We start from the raw sequence: 9,259 nt of genomic DNA on the forward strand, positions 1-9,259 counted from the left end.
TTTCAGCCACCTTTCTATGCCATTCATTGAGTGGTCAGTCCCAAATTTAACAACCTTGGGTGTATGTATTAGTATTTTTAAAGGTACTTAAATGTTTTCTTTTTCCTTTTGTACATTTTTCTTTAAATTGCATACATGTCATCTCTTTAGTAAGAGGAAATTATAACTTTGGGTTTACTATTATGTACTTCCACTAATATTGCATTTAATTTTGTAAACTCTGAACTCTTTTCCCAGCATGATGACCTAATAATTATTGTTATCTTTCTGAAAACCAAGAGTTTCATTGTTTTCCTCTATTTCCTTCACCTCAAAAAATACATTTTAAATTGAACTATTTATATTTATTTCTTAATATTACAATACATTAATGTTGTAAAAAATTTAAACATTTAGAGCCAGTGAAAATCCTTCCCTGAGATAATCATGTTTTATTTATAGACTTTCAAATATTTTTATGCTTATGTATATATATAGATATTATATACTTTGGGGGTTTTTTTTGTACAAATGGGATAACATTATACATAACTGGTTTTATAGAGCTGCTTTTTATTTATATAACAGTATATTATGGGTACCTTTGTATGACCGTATAAAATAATAGCTAACTTTTATGCATAACTTATTATGTACTAGGCACTGTTTTAAGTACTTTATATATTAACTCTTTTAATCCTTACAATTGCACTTCACAGATAAAGAAGCTGAGTTACAGAGTTTAATTGATTTGCCCAAGATCATATGTGTAGTAAGTGGTAAAGCTGGCATTTGAACCTATGCAGTATGGGGCTAGAGGTTTCACCTCTATTGCCTCCTTTTTCTCCAAAAAGAGAGCTCCCTTTCCATTTTTCTGTCTGGTTTATGGATAGAGGTTGTGAAACAAGAGCTCTACAATTATATACCAAAACACAGAAGATAAACAGATGGTAGATTAATCCTGCTTTTGGAAAAAAGTGTTCCAGAATATACATTAAAGTAATAACAATGTAATCTCTGGATGTATAAATTTAAGTGATTTTCCCTCCTTTTTCCTTTATACTTTTCATTATAATTTGAATGTAGGTATGTATTTTTTTGTAATCAGGAAAAAAAGTCATGTTTGTTTTGAATATAATAACCAGAACATACGAAGTCAAAATTGGTGCTGTATTAGTTCTTTAAAAAAAATTTTTTTATTATAACCACTACTAGGTCGGGCCTGTGCACCCCCTGAGGCACCCGTGCTGGACCAGGTAGGCACCACAGCAGGACCCCCAGCCCAGGCCAGTGTGCGCCACACAGAGAGGCCCTGAAGCCAGCAGGCCCACAGGGCCCCAAGCCACCTACGTTGGAACAGGTAGGCACCGCTGCGGGCCTCCCAGCCCAGGCCAGTCCCTGCAGCCCAGAGAGGCCTGAGCCTCCTGCCCGCATGCACCGAGGCAGCCTGCCAAATTGGCAGTCCTGTCAGCATCCTAGCCAGACATTAGGGTTGAATGAGTGGACCATGAAATCCCCTGCCACAATGACTAAACACCAAAGGAAAGATACCAGAAATATGAAAAATCAAGAAAGTACACCACCAAAGCATAATAATAACTCTCAAGCTCTGATCCTATAGAATAGGAAGTCCTTGAAATGACTGAAAAGGAATTTCGAGCAATAATTCTAAGAAAACTAAGTGAGATACAAGAAAACTCAGTTAGACAACACAATGAAGTGAGAAAAAGTATACAGGACCTGAAAGAAGAAATGTACAAAGAAATCAATGCCCTGGAAGAAGGAATGTGCAAAGAAATCAATGCCCTGAAAAAGAATGTAGCAGAGCTTGTGGAGCTGAAGAATTCATTCAATGAAATGAAAAACACAAGAGAGAGTTTAACCAGCAGGCTAGAACAATGAGAAGAGAGAATTTCGGACCTTGAAGATGGGCTGTTTGAAACAACACAGGCAGACAAAAAGAAAAAATAATTAAAAACATTGAAGAAAATCTAAGAGAGATAACAGACAACCTTAAGCACTCAAATATCTGAATCATGGGTATTCCAGAAGGGGAGGAAAAAGGAAATGGCATTGAAAATATATTCAATGAAATAATGGCAGAAAACTTCTCGGTTATAGGGAAAGACATAGATCTTCAGATTCAGGAGGCTCAAGGATCCCCAAACATATTCAACCCATAAAGGTCCTCTCCAAGACATGTTATAGTCAAATTGGCAAAACTCAAAGACAAAGAGAGAATCTTAAAAGCTTCAAGAGAGAAGCATCAAGACACGTACAAGGCAGCTCCAATCATACTAACATCAGACTTTTCATCACAAACCCTACAAGCCAGAAAAGAATAGGATGTTATATTCAAAATGCTAAAAGATAAAGATTGCCAGCCAAGAATACTTTACCCGGCAAGGCTATCCTTCCAAAATGAAGGGCAAATAGTATATTTCTCAGACAAAAACTGTAGGAGTTTACTACCACATGGCCAGCCTTCCAAGAAATTCTCAAGGGAGAATTGAGTTTGATACCTGAAAAAAAAACCACCACTGCCATAAATACTCAAGAAAAAACAAAACCCACTAGTAAAATAAAAATGCTAACAATAAAGAGAAAAAAAAGTTTATCTACCACCCCAAGAAACCAACAAAACTGAAGACAAATAGTAAATCAGAAAGAAAGGAACATAAGACACTTAAGACAGCCAAACAAAAATCAATAAAATGCTAGGAGTAAAACAACAGTTTTCAATAACAACTCTTTATGTAAAAGGATTAAATTACCCACTCAAAAGACACAGACTGACTGACTGGATTAAAAAGGTGGGCCCAACTATATGCTGCCTTCAAGAGACTCACCTCACCTCAAAGTACACATAGACTAAGAGTGAAAGGATGGAAAAAGATACATCATACAAATAGAAATGAAAAACGAGCAGGAGTAGCTATTCTTATATCTGATAAAATAGACTTTAAACTAAAAACCATAAAAAGAGATAAAGAAGGCCACTATATAATGATAAAAGGATTTATCCATCAAGAAGACATAACAATCATAAATATATATGCACCCAACAGTGGAGCAGCCAGATATATAAAGCAAACACTATTATATCTAAAGAATGAGATAGACACTAATGCCATAAAGGCAGGGGACCTGAACACCCCACTCTCAACATTGGACAGATCATCTAGGCAAAGAATCAACAGAGAAACACAAGACCTAAACAACACTTTAGACCAATTGGACTTGGCAGATATCTACAGAACATTCCATCCAACAACCTCAGAATATTCATTCCTCTCATCAGCTCACAGAACATTCTCCAGGACAGATCACATGTTAGGTCACAAATCAAGTCTCAACAAATGCAAAAAAATTGGAATTATTCCATGTATTTTTTCAGATCACAATGGATTAAAATTAGAAATCAATACAAACAAAACTCTGGAAACTATACAAACACATGGAAATTAAACAGCATTCTACTTAATGACATATGGGTCCAACAAGAAATTAAACAGGAAATCAAAAAATTTATTGAAACTAATGAAAATAATGATACATCATACAAACACCTGTGGGATACTGCAAAAGCAGTACTAAGGGGGAAATTTATCACATTAAATGCTTACTTCAGAAGAATGGAAAGATGGCAAGTAAACAACAAAACATTTCGCCTAAAAGAACTAGAAAAACAAGAACAATCCAAACCCAAAGTTACCAGATGGAATGAAATAATTAAGATCAGAGCAGAACTTAATGAAATAGAAATCCAAAAAGTGATACAAAAGATCAATGAATCAAAGAGTTGGTTTTTTGAAAAGATAAATAAAATTGAGAAACCATTAGCAAGGCTAACTAAAAAGAGAGTAGACCCAAATAACAAAAATTAGAAATGAAAAAGGGGACATTACAACCAATACCAAAAAAATACAAAGAATCATTAGAGACTATTATGAACAATGATATGTCAACAAATTTGAAAATCTGGAGGAAATGGATAAATTTCTGGACACACACAAACTACGAAAACTGAGCCAAGAAGATGTAGAAGATCTGAACAGACTAAGAACAATAAAACAGATTGAAGCTGTTATCAGGAGGCTCCCAACAAAGGAAAGCCCAGGACCAGATGGGCTCACTGCAGAATTCTACCAAACCTTCAAAGAGGAATTGATACCAATTCTCTACAAACTACTCCAAAACATTTAAAGAGAGGCCATTCTCCTAAACTCATTCTATGAAGCAAACATCACTCTGATACCAAAACCAAAGATACAACAAAAAAGGAAAACTACAGGCCAATATCCTGATGAATATAGATGCAAAAATCCTCAGTAAAACACTAGCTAACAGAATACAGCAACACATACACAAAATTATACACCACGATCAAGTGGGATTCATCCCAGGGATGCAAGGTTGGTTCAACATATGCAAATCAATAAATGTGATACACCACATAAATAAAATCAAAAACAAAGACCATATGATCATCTCTATAGATGCTGAAAAAGCAATTGTCAAAATTCAACATTCGTTCATGATAAAGACTGTCTACAAGTTAGGTATAGATGGAAAGTATCTCAACACAAAGCCATATATGATAAGCCCACTGCCAATATCATCCTGAATGGGGAAAAGCTGAAAGCTTTTCCGTTAAGAACAGGAACTAGACAAGGATGCCCACTTTCACCACTCCTATTCACCATAGTGTTGGAAGTACTAGCCAGAGCAATCAGAGAAGAGAAGGAAATAAAGGGCATCCAGATTGGAAAAGATGAAGTCAGACTGTCCCTGTTTGCAGATAACATGATCCTATATGTATCGAACAGCCTAAAGCATCTACAAAAAAACTCTTAGGGTTGATAAATGATTTCAGCAAAGTTGCAGGATACAAAATCAACACACAAAAATCAGTAACATTTTTATACTCCCACAGTGAACATGCAGAAAAAGAAATCAAGAAAGCTAGCCCATTTACAATAGTCACCAAAAAAATAAAATACTTAGGAATAAAGTTAACTAAGGATCTGAAAAATCTCTATGAAGAAAACTACAAACCACTGTTGAGAGAAATTAAAGAGGACACAAGAAGATGGAAAGATATCCCATGCTCTTGGATTGGAAGAATCAACATAGTGAAAATGTCCATACTACCCAAGGTGATCTACAAATTAAGTGCAATCCCCATCAAAATTCCAATGACATTTTTCTCTGAATTGGAAAAACTGTCCTAACATTTATATGGAATAACAAAAGACCACAAATAGCCAAAGCAATCCTGAGCAATAAAAATAAAGCTGGAGGCATAACACTACCTAACTTTAAACTATACTACAAAGCTATAATAACAAAAACAGCATGGTACTGGCATAAAAACAGACACACTGATCAATGAAGTAGAATAGAGCACCCAGAAATCAACCCATACACCTACAGCCATCTGATCTTTGACAAAGGCACCAAGTCTACATATTGGGGAAGAGACTGCCTCTTCAGCAAATGGTGCTGGGAAAACCAGATATCCATATGCAGGAGAATGAAACTAGACCCATACCCCTCACCATATACCAAATCAACTCAAAATGGATTGAAGAAATATACACCCTGAAACAATAAAACTCCTTAAAGAAAACATAGGGGAAACACTCCAGGTAGTAGGATTGGGCACAGATTTTATGAATACAACCCCAAAAGCATGGGCAACCAAAGGAAAAATAAACAGATGGGATTACATCAAACTAAAAAGCTTCTGAACAGCAAAGGAAACAATTGACAGAGTTAAAAGACAACCAACAAGTTAAAAGACAACCAACAAAGTGGGAGGAAATATTTCCAAAATATACATCTGCCAAAGGATTAATATCCAGAATATAGAAGGAACTCAAACAGCTTTACAGCAAAAAAACAAGTAACTCAATTAAAAAATGGGCAAAGGAGCTAAATAGGCATTTCTCAAAGGAAGATATACGAATGGCCAACAGACACATGAAAAAATGCTCAGCATCACTCAGCATTTGGGAAATGCAAATCAAAAACACACTGAGATACCATCTCACTACAGTTAGTATGGCTAATATCCAAAAGACTGAGAATGATAAATGCTGACAAGGTTGTGGCGAAAAAGGAATCCTCCTACACTCTTGGTGGTACTGCAAAATGTTGCAGCATTTATGGAAAATGGTTTGGAGGTTCCTCAAACAATTGCAGATAGATCTACCATATGACCCAGCTATCCCACTGCTGGGAATATACCCAGAGGAATGGAAATCATCATGTCGAAGGCATACCTGTACACCAGTGTGTATTGCAGCAATATTTCCAAATAGCCAAGGGTTGGAAGCAACACAAATGCCCATCATCAAATGAGTGGATAAGAAAACTGTGGTACATCTACACAATGGAATACTACTCTGCTATAAAAAAGAATGAAATATTACCATTCGCAGAAACATGGATGTACTTGGAAAAAATTATATTAAGTGAAATAAGTCAGGCAGAGAAAGAAAACTACCACAATTTCTCACTTATTTGTGGTAGCTAAAAATAAATAAGTACACAAACAAATGGGGGTGCAGGGAAGAAGACACAACAATCACAATTCCTCGAACTTGTTAATACAAGCGAATAGATATGATATTAATGGAGGGGGGAGAGAATAGGGGAAGAGGGGATTCGGTAAAGGGACACAAAAATCAACTACACTGTATGTTTTTAAAATTAAATAAAAAAAATTATAACCACTACTAATGGTAAACATCAAAAACTTGTTTAGTAGACAACCTACTGGCTAATAATATTAGCTAACATATATGAGTTCTTATGTACTTAGACTATACTCAGCAAGTGCTTTATATACCTTTTCTCATTTAATCCTCATAATCCACTTTGATTACCCCATTTTATAGCTGAAGAACCTGAGGTTAGATCCATTAAGCCCCTTGCCAGAGGTCACACAGCTAGTGAGTTGCAGTGATTGGAACTGAGGCTGAGTCCACAGTCCACGTTCTTTGCCTTTGTGCTCAGTAGCCTTCTGACTTTGGTGTAGTATAACATCTGTGCCACAGTGTACCTTATATGTCTCATGCTCATGGAAGGAACTCAGTAAAATCATTATATGTCTAATGGCACTGAAAATATACTCAATAGCTTTAATAAATGTCCTGACTTAAAGAAAAATGTTGCATACATGTTTCATACATTATGTACTAATTATTGAGAAATATTTTAAACTAGATATCTTATTTGTTCTTTTCAGTAATCAAGATTGAATAATGTAGGCATAGATTGCATGTTGGCATCTATGTGTTGTGAGTAGGCCAAAAGCTGTATAGGTCTCAAATACTGCCTGAAAGTCCTACTCAGTTGTTCCTTTAGGTTAGGGCATTTCAGGCCTAGGTGTATCTGGAAGATTTACTCTTGAAACCATCACCACTCATTAATCTTTGAAGTAATTAATTTTTATTAGATGCCTAAGCCATAACCTGGCTGGGCCAAGCACAGCTACATTTTGTTAAGGGGTAAGCACATCAGGAAAATCTAAGAGCAATAGCTTATGGATTAGGAAAGTATGAGGGGTGTCAGCACCACAGCACCAGGCAACCAGGAGGCAGTCACCTACTTAAGGAGAGGTGTCAAAGACAAACATGGCCGACTAAACACTTTCACCAGAAATGAGTTTTATAAATAAGTCTTAGGTGAGTGATATGTTTCTGTAATCTCAGCAAACCACAAAACAAATGTCAATAGGTGAGGATGACCTTTTGATAGGTTCAGTAGTACAAGTTTTACATAATTATATAAAATTATTATGTGCAAAAATTCTATCTGCCATCAAGTTTATATTAACCCTTTCCTCAGGCTTTGCCATCTTCAATACTACTTACTTATGTCTGGCATTGATTTACATATTTAAAAGAAGATAGAAAGTATAAACATAATTAAGAGGGATTTCCTGAATTTTTAAGTATAAGTAGAATCAGTGTGTATTTCCAAAGGCTAAGTGGGAAGTAAGTGTGTACATTATATGATGTCTTAAATGTATTTTAATAGCTCTGGGTCAGTTTTGAAGAGTATCTTAAGATACGTGGCAAACTGAATTTTTACTATCCTTTCTAACCATTGAGACAACCCTCAGGAAACACATTCATAATTTTGCCTCCCTCAGAACTTTGGCTTGAACAGAGCTACAGTTGGACCGACTTATCTCTACCTCGCAGCATCTACTCAAATTTGTAACAATTTTTAAACTTAATTTTAACTAAATTTTTAGCTTGAATTTTTGAATGAGGCTATTTTAAGTCATTGACCCCTGGCCAACTTATATGTGAGTTTTCCTTGGGACTATGTCTACCCTTCAGGCTAGTCAGTTGTGGCTAGGAGAGGCAGAGACCACAAAATATCTATTATTACAGTGAAAGTTTTAAAATAAATGCATAGGTGGTTTATAATAAGCATATTGGAAATACTTATGATTACTTACAGAAGAATATAAGCACATATATTTTTAGCCCTTTACAAACCAAAGTTTAAGGTCTAATTCCTTTGATTTATATTTAAAAGTTTCACCATGATAGATGTCCTGGGATTATGAGGAGTTGAAGGCTACTAACAGATTATTTTATTATCTGTCATCTTCTGTTGAGCTATGGATGGCCCTTTGAGATGAATGTATCTAATGTAGAAGGTATCGTTAGAAGTAGATTAAAATCCAGCCTTCACTTCTCTTTGTGGCAATCACTTGGTCTTTTACCCAGGTTATATAAGTAAGGTTCTTAACTTCCTCCCTCCCCAATGGAATGTCACCTCTGCCACTTCTGTGTCTTTTTTTTTGTTTGTTTTGTTTTTTTATTGTGGTTAAAAACAGAACCAAAAACACCTAACATATAATCTGTCCCCTTAACAAACTTTTAACTGTACAATATAGTATTGCTAATTATATGCACATTGTTGTACAGCAAATATCTAGAACTTTTCATCTTGCGTGACTAAAACTATATGCCCATTGAACAGCAACTCCCCATTTCTCCCTCCTTGCAGCCCCCAGCAACCACCATTTTATTTTATGCTTCTATGAGTTTGACTGCTTACCTCACATAAGTGAAATCCTATAGTATTTCTTATTCTCTGACTGGGTTATTTCACTTAGCATAATATCCTCAAGGTTCATTCATGTCATAGCATATGGCAGGATTTCTTTTTTTTATAAGACTGAATAATATTCCATGCATGTATGTACCACAATTTCTTTATCCGTTTATCTGTAGATGGACATTTAGGTTGT

Source organism: Cynocephalus volans, chromosome 8 (genome assembly GCF_027409185.1).
Source record: "Cynocephalus volans isolate mCynVol1 chromosome 8, mCynVol1.pri, whole genome shotgun sequence".
Lineage (NCBI taxonomy): Eukaryota > Metazoa > Chordata > Mammalia > Dermoptera > Cynocephalidae > Cynocephalus > Cynocephalus volans.